Source organism: Misgurnus anguillicaudatus, chromosome 4, assembly GCF_027580225.2.
Source record: "Misgurnus anguillicaudatus chromosome 4, ASM2758022v2, whole genome shotgun sequence".
Taxonomy (NCBI): Eukaryota; Metazoa; Chordata; class Actinopteri; order Cypriniformes; family Cobitidae; genus Misgurnus; species Misgurnus anguillicaudatus.
The window spans coordinates 33761233-33776473 of NC_073340.2; the positions used below are offsets into that span (position 1 = coordinate 33761233).

At 36.0% G+C, this 15241-nt stretch overlaps 1 long non-coding RNA gene across 5 annotated transcripts in view; it reads left to right on the plus strand.

Moving 5' to 3' along the window:
* Positions 1–9721, plus strand: part of LOC129421252 (uncharacterized) — a 131609-nt gene extending 121888 nt beyond the window's left edge. For all 5 annotated transcript variants that reach the window (XR_008637033.2, XR_008637035.2, XR_008637032.2 and 2 more), the window contains 2 exons: positions 7499–7633; positions 9588–9721. This is a non-coding gene — a long non-coding RNA (uncharacterized lncRNA). The remainder of the gene's footprint in view (positions 1–7498; positions 7634–9587) is intronic.
* Positions 9722–15241: the final 5520 nt, after the last annotated feature.

A 15241-nucleotide genomic window follows, 5' to 3' on the forward strand; every position in this document is an offset into this window, starting at 1 on the left:
CTTAAATGTTCATTTGTAGCAGAGATGTGTGTGTTGTTTGTGTACAAATATAATTAATCAAACGCAAATATTTTTTGAATGATTGAGCCAAAAGCAAAAAGCGTTAGGTTGTGCCCCGCTCTCCCCTATATGTATTGTGCCATTCAAAATCAATGACAGTACAAGTTTTAATGCAGTTTGGGTCTTTATGAATGCCAGGTATGTCTTTGCTACCTTGAAGTCACTTTAAGTGAATAAAGGTATTAAGACTGCACAGAAAAAGCAAAGAAACACTTTCAAGTTCAATTTGTCCCATGTGCAGGCTCGAGTGAATGCCACAAAATTTGAGAGACTTCCCCTCAACTACAATCCATCGTCTGGCACTCTATCGTGATTGGCAGGAGCCATCAAACATTAACTGCGATGGTGCTTCCGATGCGATCAAGAGTTAATTATTTCCGTATGCTAATCCAGTTTTTTTGGAGTGGAGTTTTTCCGTGCCAGGGCATTGTTACACAGCGCCTGAAATAATTTCTGTGTGATCGCTCCCCTAGAAATCAAAATGTGAATAATTATTCCCTAATTAAGAGAGTAGTGCCTGCTCCTGGAGGTAAGGCTGCATTAATTTGAATGTTTTTACAGTTCTTTAATTGGGATAAGGGCAGTTACTGATGAGGGCCTCGTTCACAAGCAGAGAGAAGACCCGGCTCCTGCGCTCCGCCACTCAAGGTCAGCGCGCCGAGTCCTGTAGCTCCCGCAGAGCCCTGCATTGTTGGCGGAGCATGCATCTATCATCTTGACAAGCATGTGCTCTCACGTCTTCAATTATTAATTGCATTAAATACATTTTTTGAATCCAGGATGGAGGTGTGTTTCCAGGAGGGTGGCCTTTAACATCGCCACATTGTTGCCAGGCGGTCGATCGCTATATTTTTCCTCCGCCGCGCGTTCGGGAACTGTAAACAGTCAGAAGCCGAAGGAAGGCCAAGGTGAGGAACGTGCTTCAAAGGAAAGCCGGTAGGAGTTAACGTCTACGGTTCATATGTTTTTTTTTACAGTGTGTGTATTATGTAACAGAGGTGTTGGGTTGAGGTCGTCGGATGAGAGAGACGAGGAGGGAGGAGAGAGAGGAATCGCCTCGAGCTACCAAAGGAAGGACAGAGAAAAATATACTTTTTAAAAAAAAAAATAACTCCATGTTTAGCTAATGCACCAACAAACTGGGATTTCAGAGCAACAGGCTTAGGCTGCTTTTAAACAAATTAAACTAAGAAAGTCTTACTGTAACATAGACGTGCCCAAACAGATTATAAAGCCATTGTGAATTCACTCTCCGGTGGGTTTAGTCAACTGTTCCCAATGGGCCTCGATCAGTGCGTGTTTGTGTTGGTATGATGTTGGTGCCACGGGGCCGAGTGGCATGATGTATAGAGGGCCGTGATCCTGCGGAGAATCACTGCCTGCCACTTACCCTGATTAAAACTCCTGCTGCTCCGTATAAAGCCAGCGTCACCCCGCGCTCCAGACAAATGGAGCACGAGGGGAGCAGGACATTTTTCAGGCGCCATCTTTCCCCGCACTTCTCTACCGTCTTGGCTCTAGAAAATACCTTTGAATTAATTAGGAATTTTGGTAAATGATGTAAAGCGCTTCTAATTTTTTATGTCTGCCAGGAGAACAATTAGACCATTAGCCATAACAGATGACCCTACCGAGTCCACGCGCCTGTTGCCGATTTCCAAAGCACATTATTTCTGACGTGCCAAAACAAATAGCAGCCGTTTCGGCCGCATTTTACCGTTGCATGCATCTCCATGGCAAATGATGCGATTTCCGGAGCGTTTTGTCGCTTTTTTCCCTTCCTTGTTTCTACCGGAGGCCCGATCCCCAGTTGGGAGACCTCATTAGAAACAGGTACGCTCTCTGTACGCTTTATCATTCTCCAGTCGAAACGCAATTTACATGAAGGTGTGTTACGATTTCCCCGGCGCGGAGTCGCCCACTACCGCAGAAGGCCAGACGGCGAGAGAGAGATAGAGCGCTCAAAGAAGCCGCACGGCACTTGAGATGAAATTTTTACCTCTTGAAACCTGTCAAATCTTCCGGTGAGAAGGCGAGAGGTAGAGGAGGGGGTGAGAGAGTGTAGAGGAGGGACCCGAGGTGCAAAAAATAGTATTTCCACCCTGATAAATGAGTTCTATCCTGACTGCATATGGTATATGTTTTAAAGTGTCTCCCCCCGGCCTGTGCACACAAGAGCCATCCTTCATAATGAGCTCGGCCCCTCTCCCTCACGTGGGGGCCCCGACGGTTGCCAGGCAGCTGCCAGTACAGTCGCACCCCGGGTCGCCACGGTTACATCTGTGCGCTGTAGTCGACAGTCATTACGCACTCTGTCGTACAACTGCTGCGATGCGGAGTCTGTGCCAAAAACTCTCTGTGCTGTCATTTTATATTGGGTGTCATTCGGCGTTGTTCATAAATCACATCAGTGAAGTCAAATATCACGTATGATCAAATCTAATTCATGCTAGAATATAAGTGCATTCTTAAAAAATGATAGGTTGTTTTTAACCTGTGCTTGGGAAAATACCAGCCTGATATCTTGGGAATTTGTATGTATTTTACAAGTTGGCTAATTTGAGTGAATGTATACAAAGTTGGATAACAAACGATTACACAGGGGCGAAAGCAGATCATACAAAAACATACGAATGTGGTGGTATGAATTAATCTGAATCGCAAAATATCTACGAATTGCAATGAGTTTGTGTTGGACAAACCCAGTGCTAGTTTGTTTTAAACAACGCTTTCTCATGGTAATTTATACGTATTTTACAAGTTGGCTTATTCGTATTAATTATACAAAGTTGAATAACGTATGATTATTAAACAACACCCCTAACGCAATGCAACGTCACAGGGGCGAAACCAAATCATATCATAAAAAAAAACATACGAATGTGGTGCTATGAATTAATATGAATCATAAAATACCTACGAATTGCAATGAGTTTGTGTTGGACAAACCCAGTGCTAGGTTGTTTTAAACAACGCTTTCTCATGGCAATTCGTAGGTATTTTACAATTTGGCAAATTCGTATGAATTTATACAAAGTTAAATAACGAATGATTATTAAACATCACCCCTAACGGCATGCAACGTCGCAGGGGCGAAAGCAAATCATACAAAAACATACGAATGTGGTGGTACGAATTAACCCAGTGCAAGGTTGTTTTAAACAACACTTTCTCGTTGCAATTTATACGTATTTTACAAGTTGGCAAATTTATATTAATTTATACAAAGTTGAATAACGAATGATTATTAAACTTCACCGCTAACGGCATGCAACGTCGCAGGGGCGAAAGAAAATCATACAAAAACATACGAATGTGGTCGTACGAATTAATCTGAATCGTAAAATACCTACGAATTGCAATGAGTTTGTGTTGGACAAACCCAGTGCTAGGTTGTTTTAAACAACGCTTTCTCGTTGCAATTTATACGTATTTTACAAGTTAGCAAATTTATATGAATTAATACAAAGTTGAATAACGAATGATTATTAAACATCACCGCTAACGGCATGCAACGCCGCAGGGGCGAAAGCAAATCATACAAAAACATACGAATGTGGTGGTACGAATTAACCCAGTGCTAGTTTGTTTTGAACAACGCTTTCTCGTTGCAATTTGTACATATTTTAGAAGTTGGCTAAATCGTATAAATTAATACAAAGTTGAATAATGAATGGTTATTAAACACCACCCCTAATGGCATGCAACGTCACAGGGGCGAAAGCAAATCATACAAAAACATACGAATGTGGTCGTACGAATTAATCTGAATCGTAAAATATCTACGAATTGCAATGAGTTTGTGTTGGACAAACCCAGTGGTAGGTTGTTTTTAACAATGCTTTCTCGTGGCAATTCATATGTATTTTGCACATTGGCAAATTATTATGAATTTATACAAAGTTGAATAACGAACGATTATTAAACACCACACCTAACACAATGCAACGTCACAGGGGCGAAAGCAAATCATACAAATACATACGAATGTGGGGGTACGAATTGATCTGAATCGTAAAATAGAAAAATTGCTTGAGTTTGTGTTGGTTTTAAACAACGCTATCTCATGGCAATTCATACGTATTTTTCGGGATGGCTAATTCGTATTAATTAGTACGACCACATTCGTACATTTTTGTACGATTCGCATTTACCCCTCTGACATTTTGGTTAGGGGCAGGGTTTCGTTATTGTTTTATTTATCGATAATCATACGTTTTTGCATGATTAACTTCATACAAAATTCATACAAATTAGCTAACTTGTAAAATAAGTATGAATTCTTGTGAGATCAGGCTGTTTTAAACCAAAATGTTGGGTTGTTTTAACCTATGGTTGGGTCAAATATTGATATTTTTAGGTTAATTTAAACCATTGGTTGATAAGGGAAATTGTTCTTTATCAAAAACAAGCCTTGGCTACCCTACGTATGTATGTGCGCGTGTGTCTGCACATGTATGTGTGGACCACATGACCCAGAAAGAAGACGGGGTGTCGGGTGTGCAGGCAGCCTCTACTGTCACCAAATGATGTTATGTGGGTCAGCATTTATTACAGAGTTATTTGTCATTCTCGTCTTGAACAGGCAGGAGTGTGAAGTCTTCTCCAGCCAGACCCATTATTTCCTTCACGGGAATTCGCCAACCTCTTTGTTATCTAAAGATCCGCCGCATCTGTATGGCGCTCACCTCTCTGCTCTCAAACTTTCACCTGTCTGCTGGTTTTCTCTTCAGGAGATGATTTTCATCTCTTGTTATGTTTGTCCCAGTAGACTGTGATTGAATAAGATTGACCGTGACTGATTTCAGCTCATGTTTGTGTTTGCAGGGTAAAAAGGGCTTTTGTAGTAAAAACATATTTTGGGTTTGTGTTAAGAAAAAACATGCTTTTGCATCATGGTGGTGGGGTTTCCTTTAATAAATGCAAAAAAATGTGTTACTCAAATGTGTGTGTGAGCCTTTTATGATGTGATTTTTGAAATATTTGGATATCAACTGTGTTCATGATGAGTATATTTTTGTTTCACTGTAAAACAAATTCAGCATGAAGTTAAAAACAACTTTGTTTTGCTAGTCAATTCAATCTATTAAGTTTTGGCTTGTGAAAAGTTGACATCACTTAAAAAACAATTTGATTTTTTTTTTAAGTTAAAGTAACATAAAAATATGTTGATTTGACAAAAATGCTGCATATTTGTTTTACAGTATAATGTGAATTCTGTGTGCAGTATGACATTTGTAATTAGTAAATAAATGTTTATATTTTTATATATTTTTTTCCCCAGGGAAACACTAATATAAGATGCACAGGTATATTTATAGCAATAGCCAAAAATACATTTGTATAGGTCAAAATTATACATTTTCTATGCCAAAAATCATTAGGATATTATGTAAAGATCATGTTTTATAAAGATATTTGTGACCTATGCTGGCAAATTAAGTTGGAATGAGCAAATTTTCAAAAATGAGTTATTTACATTTTGACATTCTCTGGTTTCATCGGATGCACGTGTGCTGACGTGATACACGTCTGGATCTGAACTTTACTTTCAGTTTTGATTTTTTTATGGTCTGGCTAGTTGCTAAACTGATCTCTTGAACAAATGCCTCGTCGAAAAAACACAAATGTTTTGGTTTCCTAGGTAATCTATGTGTTGTTGTTTTTTTTGCTTGTTATATAAATAAACTACGTTTAAAGAACTTTGTTGTTATTTATTCTTAGCGGAGTTTACCAGAAGTTACTTGCGGACCACGACAGCCGCCTATGTTGTTACTGCTGAAACCGTCTATAAAAAACTTTGAGAAAAATCAAGTTCCTTCAAGTTTTTTTTTTAGGGTTTAAAAACTAAATCCCTGCATCCACACCTTAAAATCACCTGTAAAACTAATAGATTTGGCACACACACACAGTCAAAAACAATACTATAGGAAAATATATGTTCAACTTTTTTATTTCTTTTATTGTTTGATTGACAAACAACACAGATCTACTGTAATGCAAGGATCTAATATAATGTACACAGCAGATATTATTTCCCAACATTAAAGCAAACATTCAATTAAGACATAACAGATTATATCTGTGTGAATTATTGTGAAAACAGATATTTTTAAAACCGTAATTCTGTGTATATGTCTATATATCAGAGTCACGCACTTGTGCGTCTGTGCACGCTTCGTATCTGTCAGTCAGCACGAAAAAAGATCGTTTTCATGTATTGTCACTCTTAATAACTTGTTTAACATCAATCAAGCCCCGAACTTTATCTCTCTTAATAACTCATTTAACACCAAGCAAGTGCTGCAATTTATTTTCTAAATCCTGCACGTTTTAAAACCGAAACCAAAATGTCAGACGCGAATGTGGATGGACACTATTTTGTATAGGTTAAACATTTTGGATGGTACATCTATCAGAAAACTACAAATAAAAAAAAAACATTTTAGATGGTTAATAACTATTTAGAGCATTGGGATCGCTAGATGGGGTCTTAATTGTTTTTATGAAAACTTCAATTTCAATCAAAATTGGCATTTATACTCTCTTTTGCCTGTAGCTCAAAATTTCACTGTGCGCATTTCAACTCATTTTGCCAACATGGGTCAAATTTTGTAAATTTTCTAACGCAAATATATTTTAAAATTATTTATCATTAGTAATATGTGTTGCTAAGGACTTAATTTGGATAACTTTAAAGGCGATTTTCCCAATGTTTTGATTTTTTTTGCAGCTTCAGATTCCAGATTTTTAAAGAGTTGTATCTCAGCCAAATATTGTCTAATCCTAAAAAAACATACTTCAGTGGAAACTCAATATAAATCTTAATTTCAAACAATTGACCCTTATGACCTTTTGTGGTCCAAGGTCACATATCGGCCTATAATCGGTATGGTTTATAAACAGCCAATGATTCAAGGTAGAATATATCCTGGCAACCAAAAGGTGGTACGCTCTCCGTTTCTAGTATTTCACCCCAAAACAATTGAAACAAGAAGTGAAAAGCAAAACTATCTCTATCAGTAAATGTTATTCTAAGTAATTGAAAATTAATAGTGGCACAGAAATGTTGTATTAGTGCATCCCTAGTTTTCCTTTAAATCATATAGTAAAGTTTTAAAGATTCCTTGATCTTATTACCATCTCTCCGTGTTCTCGAGGTAGCAGAATATTAACATACGAAGCAAAAACTGAATTCATTTTCATTACATTTCTTCATGTAACAAATTACATGGCATTTGTAATGACAAACAGCAGGTCTTAAAATAGAGTTTGAGTCCAAATGAATCCAGGCCAGGCATTGGTGATGGCAGAATAATCAGCTATCCCATACTCCCCTGTGCTTAATAGAGACAGCTGCTCAGAATTTAAAGGACAACAGCGAGAGAAGTCTTAATTACTGGACAGAAGTTAGCCAATAATGAATATTTTATTTCAGGCCCTTCATCGGCTGCCGGTGAATTATGCCACGGAAAGAACGAGGCCGTGAATCATCGTGTCCAGGTAAATGCCAGGATGATGATATAATTGGTTGCAGCCGAGAGAAGAGCAACCTGGGTAAAATGTTAGTCAGGTGAGGGTGTGAGCTCTGTAATTCATTACACACAAATATGACTGACTCAGATTATTCATCATTCCTATAACTCTCACTCGTGCGCTCTCTCTCTTTCTCTCTCTCTCTCTCTGTTTCTATCTCTCTCTCTGTCACTAATGAGCTTATCCGAACAAAATCCTTTATTTTCACAAAGTGGGATGGGGAGTGGATTTAAATATGGTAAAATGTGTTAAATACCACACACTTCCCTTGTGAAAAATAAGTGTGCTTTTATAAGTTGTACTTATTACATAAATAATATATTTAAAAAATATACACTTAACTGTGAATTAAATGCAATATTTTCGACGCACTGAATGCACACTAAGTGTAATTAATTTCAAATATATCATATACACTGAAAAAAATGATTCGTTGAATTTAATCAATTTTTTTAAGGTAAGTGGTTGCAATCAATTTATTTAAGCTACATTTAAACAAAAGTTTTTTATTTTACTTTACTAATCATTTTGTTTAAATGTATCTTAAATAAATTGATTGCAACCACTTACCTTAAAAAACTTGATTAAATTCAATGAATCATTTTTTTCAGTGTATTAAGTTAAAATAAAATGTAATAAGTTGCCATTAAGAGTGATTTATTTTAACAACTTAATTGGTACTTTATTACAACTTTATATCAACTTTCATAATTGCTTCAAGTGTATTTACAATATACTTAAAGTGCACTATACACAATATAATGCAATTAATGTGACTTAAAATACACTTTAATGTCAGTTAACAATAAACTTAAGTGTGGATTAAATCCAATGTTTTCAGGGAACCGAATAAACATTAAGTGTAATTAATTTCAAATGTATCAAATATTAAGTTGAAATTAAAACCAATAAGTTGCCATTAAGAGTGCTTTTTTGCAACAACTTATGTGGGTCTTTAATACAACTTTATATCTACTTTCATAATTGCTTCTAGTGTTTTGAAAATATACTTAAAGTGCACAGTTAAATCTACTGACAAGCAATTAATGTGAAATTAAAAATAATTTAATGCATATTGTCAATGTGTAAATGTCAACAATGTGTATATTGGAGAATAATGTATAAGCAAATGTATTGCAGCTTAGAGGGAAAATACATTTCAAACGCATTAATGCACACAGAATATTATAGACGTAACACATGTAAAATAAAATAACAAAATCATTTTGGAAAACACACTTGAGTTGAAATAAAAATCTATTATTTTCCATGTTTTACATCAAAATTATTATTTTATTTAGTATATTTGTCAATGCATAAACATAACTGTACATATTTAAAACACTATAAAATCATAATTATATAAAATGTATATTTAGGTAAAACTTAAGTAAACATTTTTAAAAAGTGTTTATAAATATTATGATTAAAGTGTACTTTCTTTAAGTTAAGCTTAATTAGACATTATTAAAAAGTGCATTTTTAAAAGTGCACTTAAGTGTGTTTATAAATATTGTGATGAAAGTGTACTTAATATAAGTTAAAATTATAACATAATATTACAAAGTGCATTTGTAAAAAGTGCACTTAAGTGTGTTAATAAATAGTGTCATTAAAGTGTTTTACATTTAAGTACACTTAAGTGGTCTTTAATTTTAATTATATTATATTATCAGCAAGTGCACTTCTCAAAAAGTATACTCTTATTATTTTAAACACACAAAAAGTATGCTTTCAATACACTTAACCACACTTATTTTTCACAAGGGTTACTAGTGACTGAAAGCATAATAACATGTGCCAAAACATTTTATAATCAGGTAAGGGGTTTGTAGAAGTTTATGAATTCTGTGTCACTTTTTGTGGAATTGCAGGTGAACATGGAAGTTTGGGATATTAATTTCTAAAGGCTGCTTTGTGAAATTTAATTTGTTGCATTGACACATAAAGTTGTGACTATGAATAACCTTTTGTACTGTACATCTCCACAGTCATTGTTCGGGAATGAAGATACGGCTCATTGAACACTAAATTTTTTTTATACGGGGTAAGTTGTCAAAATGGAAACCTGGCATTAAACAGTGAATTATAGGATTCATCCAGGAGAACAATTATTAATCATAACATTTCCTCAAACCATAACTGCAGATATTAGCAACGTTTATTGCAGTCTGTTATTCCATTTACATTATTTTGATTTTAGAATTGTAGGAATTGGATTAATGTAAGACTATTTTGATCCAGGTTTTCATCCAGATTTATTCTATTATATTTTACTTTTTCACGAGCATAATTTGCTCAGCTTTACCTGAACAGGACAGTTTAAATGAAATGAAAAATAAGAGGAGATATGTGGAATAGAGAAAGAGAAAGAGACTGCTCACTAAAACAGACATCATTAAGCAGGGTGGCCTGACTATTTCATGCACTGAAAAATTTATGAATGTGGACACAGAGGTCATGAGGACACAACTACCATTAAACCAGCCCTGCACCCTCTTTATACAGCATCACCACAGCCTAACCTCTACATCATACTCCACTGCTCAGCTCCATGTTATTTTGTGCCTTATTAAATGTTTTATACTAATAATTAATACTTTTTACTACATTTAAATGTTCTGAAAGAAATATAACTGTTTTTGAGTTATAGTTTAAGATTATTCTGGCTCTCTGTGAATGAAATGCTAAGTAAAAAGTGCACTGAACTTGCCATATTTTTTTATACAGTTAAATGGACTTTATTCAGAATAAATTACTTACATTTACATTTAGGCATTGAGCTGATGCTTTATCCAAAGCGACGAAAATTAGGAAACAGTTTATCAAATAGGGAGGGAATAATTCTTAAAGTGCTTATACCAAGTTATAGTTTTCACCTTGCCAAAACAATACACACAGAGAGAGAGAAGGAGGGGGTTATGCATTGTATTTGACAGAAAACTTAATCAAATACAACAACTCAAAAAACAAAATGCAAAACATGTCACATATCTTTGGAATGCTGAAATTCTTGTGATGTGAACGATGTAAACCGTTTTAAGATACAGTCACAGCAGGTACAATTTGAGTCCTTTTTAGGCATTTTTTAGCCTTTGCTAATGGGTTAAAAAAAAACTTTGTCCACCAGAAATGAAGGATCCATTGAATAAACTTCAGTATCATTTTTACTTGAATTAGAATAAATGTGAAATTTATACCATAATGTCTATACTGTAAATGCAAGAAAAAAAAAACAGAGCAATTACAATTCAGTATAAAAAATAATTTTATTTTATTTTGTATACTTGCAAGTAGGTACAAAGCTTTCACTGCGGTCGTACCTTTTTAAAAAGTACACTTTTGTACCAAAAATATAAATATTGGTACCTCAAAGGTACACATTGGCAGAGGCGTCATACCCAGTCAAACTGAGTTTTTATCTGTTTAATATGCACAATATTATTAATTCTCTGCTGCATCCTTGTCACAATTCAGAGATTTTCGCCATTTTGATAAGGATTTGATCGTGTTACATATTACTTTATTCAGCCGGCAGATGCAAAACCGCAGTCGCAGACGTCATTAGCATCTAAGCTCAGTCGCTGGCTCCTTCCTGCTTCATTTTGCTATCTGCTATTACGTTATATTAAAAGATTTCTAGATTCATCTTGGTACAACGTCATAGTTCGCCAGAGTTCATGGAGGCACGGAATCACACGCTCACATAAAATCATTGTCGAACTTAAAGGCATTCCATGCAGTTTGACGTTTTTGTCAAACAGCGACCCCTAGAGTCACTGGGGAAAACTTGCAACTGTCGTAATTTCGCACGCCCACTCTGTACGTAACTGTAAGGATAGTGTTGGGCGTGAGATGGACTCCGAAGATAATGACCAGGGAATGTTTCACAATTTCATACAAATATTAGGCTACTGCATGTCTACTAAACTACAGATGATGGTAATAGGATAATAAGAAGTTTATGCCAAGTGTAGAGTAGGCATATAATAATAAAGTAGCCTACCGCGTTTGCTGGCTTATTTTTACAAGATTGCAGCTTAATCACAAGTAAACAGTCTATAGTCTAACATTATTTCTACTGTATAATTTTATTTGTTTTTTAATTGTAATGTAAACATTACAAAATGCATTGACAAAGTTAATTGTATACGTTGCATTATTTCATAACATTGGCCGTTATTCGTTGGCCATAAGAAATCGAAATTAGACAAATGACTACGTACACATCACAACACAACACTTGAGTTTAGATGGCCAAAAAAAACATGTAAGAGAAACGAGTGTTTGTTAGCAAGTCTGCTAAATGCTCTTATGATCGTAAGCTAGCTAGACCCTTGTTGAAGTTATTTTACTGGTCTAATTATCAACACTGGATGAATGAACAGCTTAGTAAAAAAATACACACTACAAGCAAGCGCAACCACATACAACATAGACCGCAAACAAATTTACAAATAAGAGATTTATTTACTTGTCCATCAACAAGATCGCCAGATCAGCATCCCTTTTGCATCCAGGGCTGTCTATTAGCTCACGCCAAACGAGTAAAAACCTGACCGAGTGGGACTCTTGTCCGGTTCCTAACTCGGTCAGATTCTCTTTTTCGCTTTCTACTCTCTTCCGAACGGGTTTTCTTAGCTGTTTCCCTCATCGAGCATCACGTCTCAAATGCGCGCGTGCAGTTGTTGTTATAGGCTTGTTTGACTTCATGCAGCGCTGCAGGAACCGACAGTCGGATGACGTCAAAGTGCCGTCTCGGATCATTCTCGCGGTACTTTTACGTCATCCGACTGCCGGTTCTTGCAGTGCTGCACGAAGTCGAACAAGCCTAACGTGTGTGACGTCGTTGCCGTAAAGCAAGTCGTGATTCTCGCGAGATTTGTCAGGGGCGGTTCTCTCAAGCTTGCTTGCTGGTTTTGGTAGCGGCGTCCTTCCCGAGCTTCAACAGGGGGATGATTCGCCATACTATGACTTCGTTTACCATCAAAATGACTTTGAAGCAGTTATATTAAGGTAAAATAACTGCATAGTGTGTCTTTAAAATCAATTATGTGACAAATTGTTGCTTATGTCATTTTCATTGTTGATGTACTTTATGGATTTAAAATTACATTAATTTTATAGCATAACACAGTTGTTGTGAAAATGCATTAATGGCACAATTAAAGATGCAATTTGTATAATCCGCACCGCTAGAGGGCGCCAGATTAAATCAATAACAATGACGTAGATTAATGATGCTCTGAAGCAGCGTGGACTGATGGGATTTGTTGCCTTTAACTCAAATGCTGATGCCCATCAATCAGACGGGAACGAGAAATCATGTTACACATGAGGTAAAGTAATTAAGTTTTATAAATGTTGTGTTTGATGACATCGTTTTTTTTTCATTATGTAAGGTTTCATGTAATGTTCAAAACGCAATTGTTAGTCATAGATGTTACAGTATTAGTTCAATACGTTGGTGTGTTAACACAGCACAAAATTAAGTGTTCAGATAAACAAATTTACCATAAAAAAGCAAGTGGCCCGACAGACACTATTACTTCTGTATTTGTCCACAACACTGTTGTCATGTGGTTTTTACGTCAGTAAACAAAGGGTAACGAAAATATATACGTCATTTACAGGTGACTGCACTGCCCTGTGTCACTGTTTAGAGCAACAATTTTCTTATAATTTACAAGTAGTTGAAAACATTATCGATATTGTTAGTAATCAGCTGGACAAAATATATAACACCGGACTAGTGGTTTTTGGATATTTTACCATAATTTGCCATTTCAGATGCAAATATGATGCCAATATGTCATTATTCTGATTGAAATAATTGATATAAAAGTTAGTCATAACATTCACCACATGAAGGCAGGGTGTATGCAATTTTTTTTATAAAAAAAAAAGTTTATGCATATCACCCCTGCACATTTGTACCCATAGAGGTACATACTAGTTCCTCAAAGGGACCAAAATGTATTAGGACGTTTATAAAAAGTACTGTCCCAGTGACAACTTTTGTACCTTTTTTTTTTTTTGGATTGTAGGATTTAATGTGTAATTTTTTTTATTTTAGCTTTTTTTCAGTAAGCAATGTTAACTTAGTATCGTCAATTAAATGAAAATCCCTTAATAATGTAGTAGTTTTGCATTTAAACATGTCTAATAGCTGTCCTAACAAAGCCCAGGCTAAAAAGTCAAAATTTGGGCTCCGGTGAAAATGTTATAAACATAAATGAAATAAAATAAATAAACAAAACCAAACCAAACACCATATGAAGTGATCATTGTTGATTTTGCTTACATGATGAAATAAATAGTTATTTTGGCAAAACTACATGTAGGTTACTCATAGCCAGACTACACCAAGTCTATAGTTGACCTAGACCTATTGCTTGCTGGATGGTTTCTCAAAAAAAAAGACAGTCAAAAGGTCTGAAAGAGCCATTCTGTCCATATTCTATACATCATTTGTCCACCATGAAGAATCTTTCTGAGATTCAGTGAAAGTTAAAGGTCCTTTATGTAACCATCCAGACCTTTATTTTAAAGATTGCAGTACCTCTTCATGCCTAGAATAAGTTCATTTAAAATTCAGCACGGCTCTGTCAAAGCTTTAATAGAATCTGAATGAACACAGAATTATTTGGTAATATACAGATTGAGTCAATCTGAGCAAGTATTAAATGAGATTTAGCCTTGTTCAAGACATCTTAAAGATGAGGAAGAGAGAGCATTAAAGTTAATAGGACAGTGAGCAAGCACGCCAGTGTGACGAGATTCACTCTCACGCTTCAGCGGACTCAACCCGGCAACATATTTTAGGTCAATTATTTGACGGCTCCGGCTCCCCTGCATTATTTAAGTGTGTCATCTTAGCAGCAGTCGCGTGCTTTATCTGTGTCCTCTGCACTAGATATCACTGATCTATTAACAATTACTTTAGCCCTGCCACTCTAGCAGACTATAATTTATCATCCATTAAAAATTGATCAATATTAAAATTTAGCATTTCACTTTCAGAGTGCCGCACGCATCCGAGTGGAATAAAACGCAAAGTCTTTGAAATATTTACATGAGAAAACTTGATAAGGTTTAATGCTGCTCTCCATCTCTCTCCCGGGGGACGGCTCGCACGTGGTGGCATTAAGGTCTGTTCCTCTGACTGTTTGTACTGAGTTTTTTAACATAATTTCTCAGAATTTAAGCATGACTATAAAAAAGTACTAGCGGCACAAATTTAATGTCCAAACGGTACAAAAACATAGCCTGGTCCAACCAGACTCTCGTACATTTATTTCATTTGTACAGAGAGTCTGGCCACGCTCCATTGCAAAGCGTTACTTCCGTTAAGGAGGGTCCTCTGTTAAAGTTTAAAACTATTGGATCTGCCCAGAGTCACACTGAATCTGCCATAACCAATCGCTAACGTTTGGTCGTGACGTATGTCACTCAGTCTGGCGCACGACCTCAACGTCATCGTTCTTAGCCAACCCCCTCTGTTCGCTGATTGGACCTGCAGATTTTTGCAGGAGAAAACGAAACTCTACACAGCAGTCCCAGACATTGTGCTGAAGCGAAATGAAAATTAAGCGGAAGCACATAGGAGGGCGGAGCCAGGCTAACAAAAACAAATGTCTCTAGT